Source organism: Furipterus horrens, unplaced genomic scaffold, assembly GCF_987537825.1.
Source record: "Furipterus horrens unplaced genomic scaffold, mFurHor1.1.pri manual_scaffold_2, whole genome shotgun sequence".
In the NCBI taxonomy this organism is placed as follows: domain Eukaryota; kingdom Metazoa; phylum Chordata; class Mammalia; order Chiroptera; family Furipteridae; genus Furipterus; species Furipterus horrens.
In genome coordinates this window covers 118,535,743-118,551,137 of record NW_028327172.1, presented here as the reverse complement: position 1 = coordinate 118,551,137, position 15,395 = coordinate 118,535,743, and positions in this window count along the sequence as shown.

Here is a 15,395-nt window from a genome sequence, read left to right as displayed (position 1 = left end):
TCAAACAAGCAACAGCTGGTCTCAGTGAGCCCCAATTTACTCTTGCTAAGTGATCCCAGGCAGGGCGCTAGCAGCAGTTGGTGTAGATTCACAGCTTGGCTTCACCTGGGAATCTGGAAGCCCAGCACAAGTTAACAGGCATCTCATATTGCTCTGTAGCTCAGACAGGGTGGCTCCAAGCAAAACACAAGTGGGGGCAGATGTTGGCCTACATTTCCTGGGAAACCCCAGGGTCTGCACACCCAGTAGACAGGTAGAGACCATGCCAGAGCACCATCACCCTGCCCCTGTACAGCTGATCCTTCAGGGAGGTCAGAGGTTGGTGGTCAGTGGTCACAACCAATCCTAGCAACTGATTGGCCTGGGTAAATCCCTCCCACTGACCTGCCAACAGCAACCAAGGCTCAACTACATGAGGAGAGTGTACTCAGCCCATACAAAGGGTGCACCTTGAGTACCTAGTTTGGGTAATAGGGGAGACTGTGCCACTGGACACCTACTACATTAGGCCATGATACCAAGATAGGGAGTTAGAGCACCTCTACCTAATACATTAAACACACACACACACACACACACACACACACACACACTGCCAAAATGAAGAGACAAAAAAACATGGCCCAAATGAAAGAACAGATCAAACCTCCAGAAAAAGAACTGAACAAAATGGAGATAAGTAATTTATCATATGAAGAGTTCAAAACACTGGTTATAATGATACTCAATGAACTTAGAGAGGACCTCAACAGCATAAAAAAGATCCAGTCATAAATGAAGGATACGCTAATTCAAACAAAGAATAATTTACAGAGAAACAGTATAATGAATAAAGCTGAGAATCAAATCAATGATTTGGAACAGAAAAAAGCAGAAAGAATCAATCAGAACAAGAAGGAGAAAAGAGAATCCAAATAAACAAAGACTATAAGCAGCTTCTGGGATAACTTCAAGCATTCCAACATTCACATCATAAGGGTGCCAGAAGGAGAAAAAAATATCAAGAAATTGGAAATCTATTTGAAAAAATAATAGAAGAAAATATCTATAATCTGGTGAAGGAAATAGACATGCAAGTCCAGGAAGCATAGAAAGTCCCCAGCAAGATGGATGCAAAGAGGCCTACTCCAAGACACATCATAATTAAAATGCCAAAGGTTAAAGATAAAAAGAGAATCTTAAAAGCAGCAAGAGAAAAGCAGTTAGTTACTTATAAGGGAGTTTCCATAAGACTGTCAACTGATTTCTCAAAAGAAACTTTGCAGGCTAGAAAGGACTGGGCAAAAAATATTCAAAGTCATGAAAAACAGAGACCTGCAGCCAAGATTGCTATACCCGATGAAGATATCATTTAGAATTGAAGGGCAGATAAAGAGCTTCCCAGACAAGAAAAAATAAAGGAGTTCATCATCACCAAACCATTATTATAAGAAATGTTAAAGGGACTTACTTAAGAAAAGAAGATCAAAGCTATTAACAATAAAATGGCAATAAATACATACCTGTCAAAAACTGAATCTAAGAAACAAAATAAGCAAGCAAGAACAGAGACAAAATCATGGGTACAGAGAGCTTTTTGTTGATTGCAGAGTGGGACAGGAGTGTAATGCAATGGGTGAGGAGGTGAAAGAATTAAGAAGTAGAAATAGGTAGTTACAGAATAGCCATGGGGATGTAAAGTACAGTATAGGAAATGGAGTATCCAAAGAACTTACACACATGACCCATGGACATGTGCAGTGGTGTGGAGACTGCCTGAAGGAGTAGGGAGTGCTAGGTGGAGGAAGGAAAAGGGGGGAAATTTTGGACAACTGTAATGGCACAATCAATAAAATATAATAAAAATAAATTGAAATAGTAAAGCCATAAGCACTGATTCTCTTTACTGTAAAAGTGAATAACATGCCCAGAAACGCAGAAATGGTATAACTAATAGAAGTTCATAGATGAAGGAGGAAACTATGTATTTAATTGGGTTCTCCAAAAGGCAGACACTGAAATAAAGATTTGAGTGCAAGTACTTTTTTAAAGGGGGATGATCTCAGTAAGCACCAGAAAGAGAATGAAGAAATGAAACAGGTAAGGGAATTACCATTAAAGGTGCATCACTGAGCAATAGTCAATTGGGGCTGCTGTGGGAAAGAGTGTAGAGAAAGCATTGGAGTTATTTCAGCCTAGGACTCAAGTAGCTTGTGTGTTTATACACCAGCTTTCTTCGGCATTGGTTAAGGAATATTAATTCTCCAGCACTTCTGGCAGTCAGCCTTCGCCAACAGATGAGACAAAGTCTATATGGAAGGAGTTACATTTGCTTGCTCCCTGGCTGGTTTAGCTCAGTGGATTGAGCGTCGGCCTGCGAGCTAAGTGTCGCTGGTTCGATCTTCCAGTCAGGGTACATCAGAGAAGGAAAACTCTGACTCCAAAAAACCTCCGCTGCCTTGCGGCATACCTCTTCAGGGGAAAGGCTAAGGGAGTAAACCCCGACAGAAAATCCAGAGCCGGAGTCCCTAAGGCGGTTTGACGTTGTAGTCAATACCGGCAACTCCTGCGGCGCACCTGAACCCAAGCTGTATCGACTCCGTCTTTCCCTTGGACCCTTCAGCTGCGAAGAGAGGGGGGGTCTGCTGCATGGGCAACAGCAGACCCTCCAGATTACCCTGCCCAGGCTCTGTAGCTTCAGCGTCATCACAAGATGTCGATTCAACACGGGAGGAGACAGATACCATGTCACTCCCGAGTCGGACTGCACAGCCATTCTCGGCGGTGCAGATAGACTCTTAAGAAGCTACACCATCGTCTCTCGAGACGGACGGCTGCCGACGACGACATTTGCTTGCTGTTGGTGTATATGAGTACATGACAAGTGCAAAGCAGAAATAGTCAGGTCAGCCACAATGTCTCTATATGGTGGAAATGTGTGTGTGTATGTGTGTATTTGTGTGTGTACTCCTAATTATTTCTTGATGGAAATCATATAATATCACTTAATGTTGATTGTTACAATGTTAATATAGTAGTACAAAGGTAACCAAAACCAAAAATAATACAGTAAACCCAATTTGTTAGATTGGTAGAGGGATGAGTGGGAAGGACGTGGAAATTTAACCACTGTTAATAATACATGGGTAATGTAATATAGAGTAATAGCACTATAAGACATAAATATAAACGTTTTTTCAATTTTCAGAAGAAGTAATGTAAATTGACCACAGAGTTAAAGACTCTATTTAAAGCAAAGTTATATAAACAGAAGGCATGCCATGAAATAATATGACAAATTTAAGCTGAAATCTTTCTAAAATATCAATAAAAGTGGTCTTATTTAATGTAAAATATTGGAACACGATGAAAAATAAAATTGTGAGCTACGTGCAAGAGAAAGAATGTGAAAAACCTTATTTGAATGGGTAAAAAATAAAATATTGGATAAATTACTAAGGAAAAAATTAAAATAGAAATAATAACATTTAAATTTAGGCCAGAAAACAGTCAATGACCCAGAATATACACACAGAGAGAGAGAGAGACAGCATCAGGCATCAGAAAGGAGGAGATATATATATTTTCTTTTCAAGAAACACAAAATATTCATTAAACTTCACATCTTAGCCTGAGAAAAAGCCTCAACAAACTCCAAAATATAAATAACACATTCATTACCTGCTATGCAATAAAATTAGAAATTAGTAACAAAACCAGAAGGAAAAAAAACTCTAGCATCTAGAAGTTTTAAAACAATACTATTCTTGGCCCCAGGACAGAAAGCAGACCACTAGCGCAGGCTCTGTTTGTGCCCGCCCGGACGGGTGAGGGAAGGCAGGCGGCTGCACCACGGGAACAGCGGGCGGGCAGTGACTCACAGACGCTCACTTCCACTGAGCACAAGTGTCCCCGGCCCTGCCCTAAGAGGCGAGAGACCAACTCCCGGAGCTCGGCTCAGCTGGACTAAGGGCACGGGCGGCTCGCGAACGCGAAAGCACCTCAGCCCGGGGACAATAGGCACCAATCCCGGGACAAGCTCTCGGGCCGCCCGCGCGCGTGCAGAGACGCGCGCGGGGACACCTCAGCGCGATCGCAGAAACACCTCGGCCCGGCAACAATAGGCGCCAATCGCGGGGCAAACTCTCCGGCCGCTCCGCCCGTGCAGAGGCTCCCGCGCAAGGACACCTCAACTGGCTCCAGCGGGCAGCAAGGGAGCGCGCCGTGCCAGCAACCACGGGCGCCCACCATTGCGGCAAAGGCAACCGTGGGCGCACACCAGTGCTGCAAGAAATGAGAACCTCTGAACCGCCACACTAGACCAGCTGTGGATGCAGAAAAAGAAGGCAACACACCAAGGCTAAAACGGAGTAAAAACATTGCTTTTTTTTTTTTCAATTTTTTTCTCTCTTTCTTCTTTCTTTCTTTCTTCTTTATACTTTCTTTTCTTTCTTTCTTTCTTTATTCTTTTCTTTCTTCTGTTTTCTTGGGTTTTTTGGGGGGAGGGGTTTGTGGAGTTTTTTTTCTTTTTTCTCTCTCCTTTTTCTTTCTTTCTTTTTTCTATATTCTTTCTTTTCTTTCTTTCTTTCTTCTTTTCTTTCTTCTATTTTCTTGGGTTTTTTTGGGGGGGGGTGTTTTTTTTCTCCCCTTCCAAAAAGAATAACAAACTATCTCTAACGTGTTGCATATAACCTCTCCTTCTCATCCTTTCTCTTTAATCGTTGTTTATTCGTTTGTGTGTCTAGTGTAGCCCCCCATCACTCTAAATAATAGAATATAATTACTATATAAACCCAATACAATACAATCCCACTTTCTTACTATATTATGCATTTTTCCATCCTTTCCTTCTATTCTTATTAACATACAATGTAAATATTACCTACTGGCTTGCACAGTCTCAACTATTATTAATCTATCACCCCCTCTATCAAAAATTATATTTTTCCTCCCCCAAAACAACTCATCTATTCTTCTTATAGTATAAAAGCTCTAATCTCTTTACATTTATATTAATACGGGCTTGTTGGCTGACGATAGCGGGATAGAGAGTGGGGGATACTTTTTGAGGGTGTGGGTCTCCTGCCTGGGCTGTGTTTATGTTTTTAACAGCATCTCCACAAAAGAACGCAAGACAAAGTGGATAGAGTGACTCTCAACCAACTAGCCAGAAGAAAAATCCTACCAAAGAACATCAGAAATATAAACAAACAGCATAAACAAACGACATAAAGGGTAACTCAAGAACATAAGGCTCAGGATATCAAAGAGACTGCACCACTGAAACCCCCAGATCTCCGATAAAGAATCTCACACCACAAAGGAGGGAAGTCAAAGCAGACTACCCCCCAAAATAAATAAATAAATAAATAAAAACAAAAAGAATCCAACATGGTAAGATGCAAAAATAACCCCTCAATGAAGAGAAAAGAGGAATCCTCAGAAAGAGAGATAGATGAAATAGACATAGCCCAAATGTCAGACATGGAATTCAAAACAATGGTGGTAAAGAAGCTCAATATACTCAACATCCTTAAAATCAACTATGACAACCTCCAAGGAAGTTACCAGCAGCTCCAAGAAAATTACAGGGAACTTGCAGAGAACTACACCAACATAAAAAAAGACATAGAAACTGTTAACAAGAACCAGGAAGAACTTAAGAATGCAATCTCTGAAATGAAAAACACAGTAGAATCAATCAAAAGCAGACTAAACAAAGCAGAGGATCGGATTAGTGAGTTAGAAGATAATGTAGAGAAAAACTCCCAGACAATACAGCAAAATGAAAAAAGATTGAAAAAATATGAACAAGATGTAAGGGAATTACAGGAAAGCATGAGAAGAGATAATATCAGGATCAAAGGAATTAGAGAGGGAGAAGAAAAGGACCATGGAATTGAAAAACTGATAGGAGAAATAGTGACAGAAAATTTTTCGAACCTGATGGGAGAAAAAGTTATACAAGTTCAGGAAGCACAGAGAGTTCCAATGAAGAGGAACCCCCCAAAACTCACTCCAAGGCACATCATAATTAAAATGTCAACATTCCAAGACAAAGAGAGAATCCTAAAAGCAGCAAGAGAAAAACAGCAAATAACATACAAGGGAGCTCCGATAAGGCTATCAACTGATTTCTCAACAGAAACATTACAAGCCAGAAGGGAATGGTCAAAAATATTTCAAGTAATGAAAAACAAAGGCCTAAAATCAAGAATACTCTACCCAGCAAGGCTCTCATTCAAAATAGAAGGTGTAATAAGGAGTTTCTCAGACAAAGGAAGACTGAACGAATACATCTCCACCAAACCAGCATTGCAAGAGATGCTAAAGGGAGTGATCTAAGAAAAAAGAAGGAAAGAACAAGAGAGGAGAGGAACAGGGGTACAAAGGGAAATGAATAAATACACGACAATAATAACCTTAAATGTAAATGGATTAAATGCTCCAATTAAAAGACATAGGGTAATGGAACGGATAAGAAAACAGGACCCACATATTTGCTGTCTACAAGAAACACACCTCAAAACAAAAGATTTACACAGACTGAAAGTAAAGGGATATAAAAAAATATTCCAAGCAAATGGACCAGAAAAAAAAAGCCGGGGTAGCAGTCCTCATATCAGACAAAACGAATTTCAAAGCAAGGGCAATAAAAAGAGACAAAGAAGGACATTTCATAATACTTAAAGAACAATACATCAAGAAGATATGACTTTGATAAACATATATGCACCCAACATAGGAGCACCCAAATACATAAAGCAAATACTAGAAGACCACAAGAAGGATATCAACAACAACACACTCATAGTAGGGGACTTCAACACTCCATTATCAACAATAGACAGATCATCAAAGCAAAGAAACACCAAGGACATACAGGGATTGAATAACACACTAAACCACATGGATCTAACTGATATATATAGAACTTTCCACCCCAAAGAAGAAAAATATACATTCTTTTCAAGTGCACATGGGACATTTTCAAAGATAGACCACATGATAGGTCACAAAACAGGGCCTCAACAAATTGAAGAAAATTGAAATCATACCTCAGAGAAAAAAATTAAAGACACCCAAACTCATGGAGATTGAATAACATGCTATTAAATAATGAATGGGTTAACAATGACATCAAAGAAGAAATCAAGAAATTTCTAGAAACTAATGATAATGAGCACACAACAGCCCAAAATCTGTGGGACATAGCGAAAGCAGTCCTGAGAGGGAAGTTCATAGCAATACAAGCATATCTGAAAAGGCTAGAAGAATCTCAAATAAAAAACCTAACCACAATGCTACAAGAACTAGAACAACAACAACAAACAAAGCCTAGGGCAAGAAGAAGGAACGAAATCATCAAGATCAGAGCAGAACTAAATGACATAGAGACTAAACAAACAATCCAAAAGATCAACAAAACTAGGAGTTGGTTCTTCGAAAAAATAAACAAAATCGACAAGCCTCTAGCCTGTTTAATCAAGAAAAAAAGAGAGAAGACACAAATAAACAAAATCAGAAATGAAAGAGGAGAAATCACGACTGATACCTCAGAAATACAAATGATAGTTAGAAATTACTACAGACAACTGTATGGCAAGAAATTTGACAATCTAGAACAAATGGACAAATTTCTAGAAACATACAACCTTCCAAAACTAAATCAAGAAGTGGAAAGTCTCAACAGACCAATAACAAAGAAGGAAATTGAAACAGTAATCAAAAATCTCCCTGCACACAAAAGCCCTGGACCGGATGGCTTCACAGGCAAATTCTACAAAACATTCAGGGAAGAACTAACTCCTACCCTCCTCAAACTGTTCCAAAAAATCCAAGAAGAGGGGAAAATCCCAAACTCTTTCTATGAAGCCAGTATTATCCTAATCCCCAAACCAGGTCAAGACAAAACAAAGAAAGAAAACTATAGGCCAATACACTGATGAACATAGATGCTAAAATCCTCAATAAAATATTGGCAAACAGGATCCAGCAATACATCAAAAAGATCATACATCATGATCAAGTGGGCTTCATCCCAGAGATGCAAGGATGGTTTAATATTCGCAAATCAATAAATATAATACATCACCTAAACAGAATGAAAGACAAAAATCACATGATCATATCAATAGATGCAGAAAAAGCATTTGATAAAGTACAACACCCATTTATAATGAAAACACTCAGCAAAATGGGAATAGAGGGAGCATACCTTAACATAATTAAGGCTATATACGAGAAGCTTGAAGCCAACATCATACTCAATGGACAAAAACTGAAAGCATTCCCCCTGAAATCAGGAACTAGACAAGGTTGTCTACTCTCTCCACTCCTTTTCAACATAGTGTTGGAAGTCCTAGCCACAGCAATCAGACAAGAAAAAAAAAAAGGCATCAAAATTGGGAAATAAGAAGTAAAACTATCATTATATGCAGATGACCTGATAGTATACCTAGAAAATCCTATAAACTTCACTAAAAGACTACTCGATACAATAAGTGAATTAGGCAAAATCGCAGGGTACAAAATAAATATACAGAAATCTAAGGCATTTCTGTACACCAACAATAAAATACCAGAGACAGAGACAAAAAAGAAAATACCATTTACTATAGCAACAAAAAGATAAAGTACCTAGGAGTAAACTTAACCAAAGAGATAAAAGACCTGTACTCTGAAAATTACATAACATTGAAGAAAGAAATTAAGGAAGATACAAATAAATGGAAGCAAATACCATGTTCTTGGATGGGAAGACTCAACATCATCAAAATGGCCATACTACCCAAAGCAATTTACAGATTCAACGCAATCGCTATTAAAATACCAATGACATATTTCACAGACCTAGAACAAATACTCCATAAATTCATATGGAACCAAAAAAGACCCCGAATAGCAAAAGCAATCTTGAGACACAAGAACACAGCAGGAGGAATCACAACACCTAATATCAAACAATACTACAAAGCCACTGTGATCAAAACAGTCTGGTACTGGCATAAGAACAGACATATAGATCAGTGGAACAGAATAGAGAGCCGAGAAATAAACCCAGGCCTCTATGGTCAACTAATATTTGATAAAGGAGGAAGGAACATAAAATGGAGTGAGAAGAGCCTCTTTAACAAATGCTGCTGGGAGAACTGGACAGGGACTTGCGAAAAAATGAAAGTAGACCACCAACTTATACCACACATGAGAATAAACTCAAAATGGATCAAAGACTTAAATGTGAGCTGTGACACCATAAAAGTCCTAGAGGAAAACATAGGCAGGAAAATTTCAGATATCCCACGTAACGATATTTTTATGGATACATATCCTAAGGCAAGAGAAATAAAGGAAAAAATAAATAAATGGGATTACATCAAACTAAAGAGTTTCTGCTCAGCAAAAGAAAACATCAGCAAGATGAAAAGGAAACCAACCATATGGGAAAACATATTTGCCAATGACATCACAGACAGGGGACTGATTTCCAAAATATATAAAGAGCTGATATGACTCAACATCAAGAAAACAAACAACCCAATTAAAAAATGGGCAAAGGACCTGAACAAACACTTCTCCGAAGAGGACATACAGAAGGTCCATAGACACATGAAAAAATGATCAACATCATTAGCCATCAGGGAGATGCAAATAAAAACCACAATCAGATACCATTTTACACGAGTCAGAATGGCCATCATCAACAAATCAACAAACAACAAGTGTTGGCAAGGATGTGGAGAAAAGATAACCCTACTGCACTGTTGGTGGGAATGCAGACTGGTGCAGCCACTATGGAGAACAGTATGGAATTACCTCAAAAGATTAAAAATGGAACTGCCTTTTGAACCAGCGACTCCACTACTAGGATTATACCCGAAGAATCTTGAAACACCAATTCAAAAGAACTTATGCACCCCTATGTTCATAGCAGCACTGTTTACAATAGCTAAGTGCTGAAACAACCTAAGTGCCCATCTGTAGATGAGTGGATCAAAAAAACTGTGGTACATTTACACAATGGAATACTATGGAGCAGAAAGAAAGAAGGAACTCCTGCCATTTGCAACAACATTGATGGAACTAGAGAGAATTATGCTTAGTGAAATAAGCCAAACAAAGAAAGAAAAATACCATATGATATCACCTAATACAGGAAACTAAAGAACAACACAAACAAAGGAACTAAATAGAACAAAGAGCAGAATAGCAGTCAATAGGGGGGAGGGGAGAGGGAGAGAAGGGGGATAAGTAAGGGAAGGGTTTAGTAACAGAACCCGTATAAATGACTCATGGACATGGACTACGGGGAGGGATATGATTGCAGGAGAGGGGGCGGGTTGGGTGGGGGAGAGAAATTAGGGGAAAAGGGGACAACTGTAATTGAAAAACCAAAAAAAACAAAACAAAACAATACTATTCTTTATTATACACTGTTGGTTAAATAAGAAATAAAAAGGGAAATTCCAAAATGTTAGGGAGGTAGGGGGAATGGGGTGGCAGAAACCAGAAACCAGATTCTATATAATAGCTAAAGTGAGGCTCAGAGGAAAAATTATACCCATAAAAAATACACAAGAAAGAGTGCAAGGAGATGTTGAAAGCTTTCAAGTTTATTAGTAAAAATAAACAAACAAATAATTAAAGAAACCTCAAAAAATCAGAAGTGATGAACTTTAAAGTAAAGTTTACTGAAATAGGAATTCAATTTCACTCTGGCTACATTGCATTAGCTGGTATCAGACTAACTCCTTCCAATCCCACTAATTACAGCTACAGATGTAGTGGCTGACCTTGGCCTGTACCTGCCCAGAGACTACAGAGCCAGTACAGTTTCAGACCATGTCAAAGTACCACCTAACCACCTCCAGACTAAGCAGGCCCCACTGAAGTAAATCCTGCTCCATGGATTGGGCCTCTGTATAGCTGATCCTCCACAATGGTTGTAGCCAGTCCTTGCAGCCAATTGACCTATGGGTAAGTCCTTCCCATTGACATGCCAACAGCAATCAAGGCTCAACTAAAACAGGAGGGTGTACACAACCTACATAGGGGTGCACCTGGAGAACATAGCTCTGGTGAACTCGGAGATTGTGTCACTGAATCCTACAGGATGCCTACTACATAGGCCACTCTAGCAACCCTGAGAGAAGTAGCAGCTCTACCTAACACATAGAAACAAACACAGGGAGTAGCTAAAATGAGGAGACAAAGAAACATCCCAAATAAAAGAATAGAACAAAACTCTAAAAAACGGACTAAACAAAATGGAGACAAGCACTCTACTAGATACAGAGTTCAAAGCACTGGTTATAAGGATGCTCAATAAACTTAGAAGAAGAGTAGATGAACTTAGAACTTCAACTGAAATAAGAAACATAAAAATAAAGATAGAAAACATAAAGAACCAGTCATAAATGAAGAATACATTAACTGAAATAAAGAATATATTACAGGGACTCTTAATTTCCCTTTCTGATAGTTCAAAAAATTAAAAATAGAACTTCCTTATGACCCAGTGATTCCACTTCTGGGAGTTTATCAAAAATAACCCTGAAACACTAATTGGAAAGAATATATGCACCCCCTATGTTTATTGCAGTATTACATACAATAACCAAGATTTGGAAGCAGCCCGGGTGTCCATCAGTAGACAAGTAGATAAAACAACTATGGAACATTTACACAATAGAATAATACTTGGCCATAAAAAAATAAGAAAATTTCACCTTTTTAAACAGCATAGATGGACCTAGAGAAACTTATGCTAAGTGAAATAAGCCAGTCAGGGAAAGACAAGTACCATATGAGTTCACACATGTGTGGATTCTAATGAGAAAACTCAACTAACAATGAAAATAGATTCAGACTCATAAATGGAGAGCAGGCTGACAGCTCTGGGGGGTGGGGGTGGGGGCATGGAGGGATCAAGCAAAAAAGAAAAAGAACTCCCAGACACAGATAACAGTGTGGTGACTCCAGTGACGGAGAGGGTGGGTGGAGATGGAAGAGGGTATAGGGGGATAAATGATAATGGAAAATATACAATAAAATGATCTATTAAACTACAAATAAAAGAATGTATTGCAGGGAATCAAAAGTGGAGTAGATGAAGCAGAGGATCAAATCAGTTTTTGGAAAGATAAAAAAACAGAAAATACCCAGGTGCTAAAGTTTAGAGTCTTCAAAGAAAAGAAGCCATGAGAAACTCCTTAGCTTTTCTTTTTATTTATTTATTTTTTGTTTTTTGTTTTTCAATTACAGTTGTCCCATTTTTCCCCCATTTCTCTCCCCCACCCAGCCTACTCCTTCTTCCACAATCATATCCCTCCCCGTTGTCCATGTCCATGAGTCATTTATACACGTTCCTTGACTAAATCCTTCCCTCACTTATCCCCCTTCTATCCCAACCCCCTCCCCCCTATTGACTGTTATTCTGCTCTTTGTTTTATTTCGTTCATTTGTTTGTGTTCTTTAGCTTCCTGTATTAGGTGATATAATATGGTATTTTTCTTTCTTTGCCTGGCTTATTTCACTAAGCATAATTCTCTCTAGTTCCATCCATGCTGTTGCAAATGGCAGGAGTCCCTTCTTTCTTTCTGCTACATAGTACTCCATTGTGTAAATGTATCACAGTTTTTTGATCCACTCCTCTACAGATGGGCCCTTAGGCTGTTTCCAGCACTTGGCTACTGTAAACAGTGCTGCTATGAACATAGGGGTGCATAAATTCTTTTGAATTAGTGTTTTAGGATTTTTTCGGTATAGTCCTAGCAGTGGAATCGCTGGTTCAAAAGGCAGTTCCTTTTTTAGTTTTTTGAGGTAATTCCATACTGTTTTCCATAGTGGCTGCACCAGTCTGCATTCCCACCAACAGTGCAGTAGGGTTCCCGTTTCTCCACATCCTCGCCAGCACTTGTTGTTTGTTGATTTGTTGATGATGGCCATTCTGACTGCTGTAAAGTGGTATCTCATCGTGGTTTTTATTTGCATCTCTCTGATGGCCAATGATGTTGAGCATTCTTTCATGTGTCTATATATCTTCTGTATGTCCTCTTTAGAGAAGTGTTTGTTCAGTTCCTTTGCCCATTTTTTAATTGGGTTGTCTGTTTTCTTGATGTTCAATCGTATAAACTCTTTATATATTTTGGAAATCAGTCTCCTGTCTGAAATATCATTGGCAAATATGTTTTCCCATATGGTTGGTTTCCTTTTCATCCTGCTGATGTTTTCTTTTGCTGAGCAGAAACTCTTTAGTTTGATGTAGTCCCATTTGTTTGTTTTTTCCTTTATTTCTCTTGCCTTAGGATATGTATCCATAAAAATATCGTTACGTGGGATATCTGAAACTTTCCTGCCTATGTTTTCCTCTAGGACTTTTATGGTGTCACAGCTCACATTTAAGTCTTTGATCCATTTTGAGTTTATTCTCATGTGTGGTATAAGTTGGTGGTCTACTTTCATTTTTTCGCAAGTCCCTGTCCAGTTCTCCCAGCAGCATTTGTTAAAGAGGCTCTTCTCACTCCATTTTATGTTCCTTCCTCCTTTATCAAATATTAGTTGACCATAGAGGCCTGGGTTTATTTCTCGGCTCTCTATTCTGTTCCACTGATCTATATGTCTGTTCTTATGCCAGTACCAGACTGTTTTGATCACAGTGGCTTTGTAGTATTGTTTGATATTAGGTGTTGTGATTCTTCCTGCTGTGTTCTTGTGTCTCAAGATTGCTTTTGCTATTCGGGGTCTTTTTTGGTTCCATATGAATTTATGGAGTATTTGTTCTAGGTCTTTTATCTCTTTGGTTAAGTTTACTCTTAGGTACTTTATTTTTCTTATTGCTACAGTAAATGGTATTTTCTTTTTTGTCTCCGTCTCTGCTATTTTATTGTTGGTGTACAGAAATGCCTTAGATTTCTGTATATTTATTTTGTACCCTGTGATTTTGCCTAATTCACTTATTGTATCGAGTAGTCTTTTAGTGGAGTTTATAGGGTTTTCTAGGTATACTATCAGGTCATCTGCATATAATGATAGTTTTACTTCTTATTTCCCAGTTTTGATGCCTTTTATTTCTTTTTCTTGTCTGATTGCTGTGTCTAGGACCTCCAACATTATGTTGAATAGAAGTGGAGAGAGTGGACAGCCTTGTCTAGTTCCTGATATCAGGGGGAATGCTTTCAGTTTTTGTCCATTGAGTATGATGTTGGCTTCAGGCTTCTCATATACAGCCTTAATTATGTTAAGATATGCTCCCTCTATTCCTATTTTGCTGAGTGTTTTCATCATAAATGGGTGTTGTACTTTATCAAATGCTTTTTCTGCATCTATTGATATGATCATGTGATTTTTGTCTTTCATTTTGTTTAGTTGCTGTATTATATTTATTGATCTGTGACTATTACACCATCTTTGCATCCCTGGGATGAATCCCAATTGATCGTGGTGTATGATCTTTTTGATGTATTGCTGGATCCTGTTTGCCAATATTTTATTGAGGATTTTAGCATCTATGTTCATCAGTGATATTGGCCTGTAGTTTTCTTTCTTTGTTGTGTCTTGACATGGTTTTGGGATTAGGGTAATACTGGCTTCATAGAAAGAGTTTGTAATTTTTCCCTCTTCTTGGACTTTTTGGAATAGTTTGAGGAGGGTAGGAGTTAGTTCTTCCCTAAATGTTTTGTAAAATTCTCCTGTGAAGCCATCTGATCCAGGGCTTTTGTGTGCAGGGAGATTTTGGATTACTGTTTCAATTTCCTTCTTTGTTATTGGTCTGTTGAGACTTTTTACTTCTTTTTGATTCAGTTTTGGAGGGTTATGTTTCTAGAAATTTGTCCATTTCTTCTAGGTTGTCAAATTTCTTGCCATACAGTTGTTTGTAGTAATTTCTTACTATTGTTTGTATTTCTGTGGTATCAGTCATGATTTCTCCTTTTTCATTTCTGATTTTGTTTATTTGGGTCTTTTCTCTTTTATTCTTGATGAGCCTGCCTAGAGGCTTGTCGATTTTGTTTATTTTTTTTTTGAAGAACCAGCTTCTAGTTTTGTTGATCTTTTGGATTATTTTTCTAGTCTCTATGTCACTTAATTCTTCTCTGATCTTGATGATTTCCTTTCTTCTTCTTGCCCTAGGCTTTGTTTGTTGTTGTTGTTCGAGTTCTTGTAGCTGTAGGGTTAGATTTTTTATTTTAGATTCTTCTATCCTTTTCAGATATGCCTATATTGCTATGAACTTCCTTCTTAGGACTGCTTTTGCTGTGTCCCATAGGTTTTGAACTGTTGTGTGTTCATTATCATTAATTTCTATAAGTTTCTTGACTTCTTCTTTGATGTCATTGTTAACCTATTCATTATTTAATAGCATGTTATTCATTCTCCATGAGTTTGGGTGTTTTTGATTTTTTTCTCTGAGATTGATT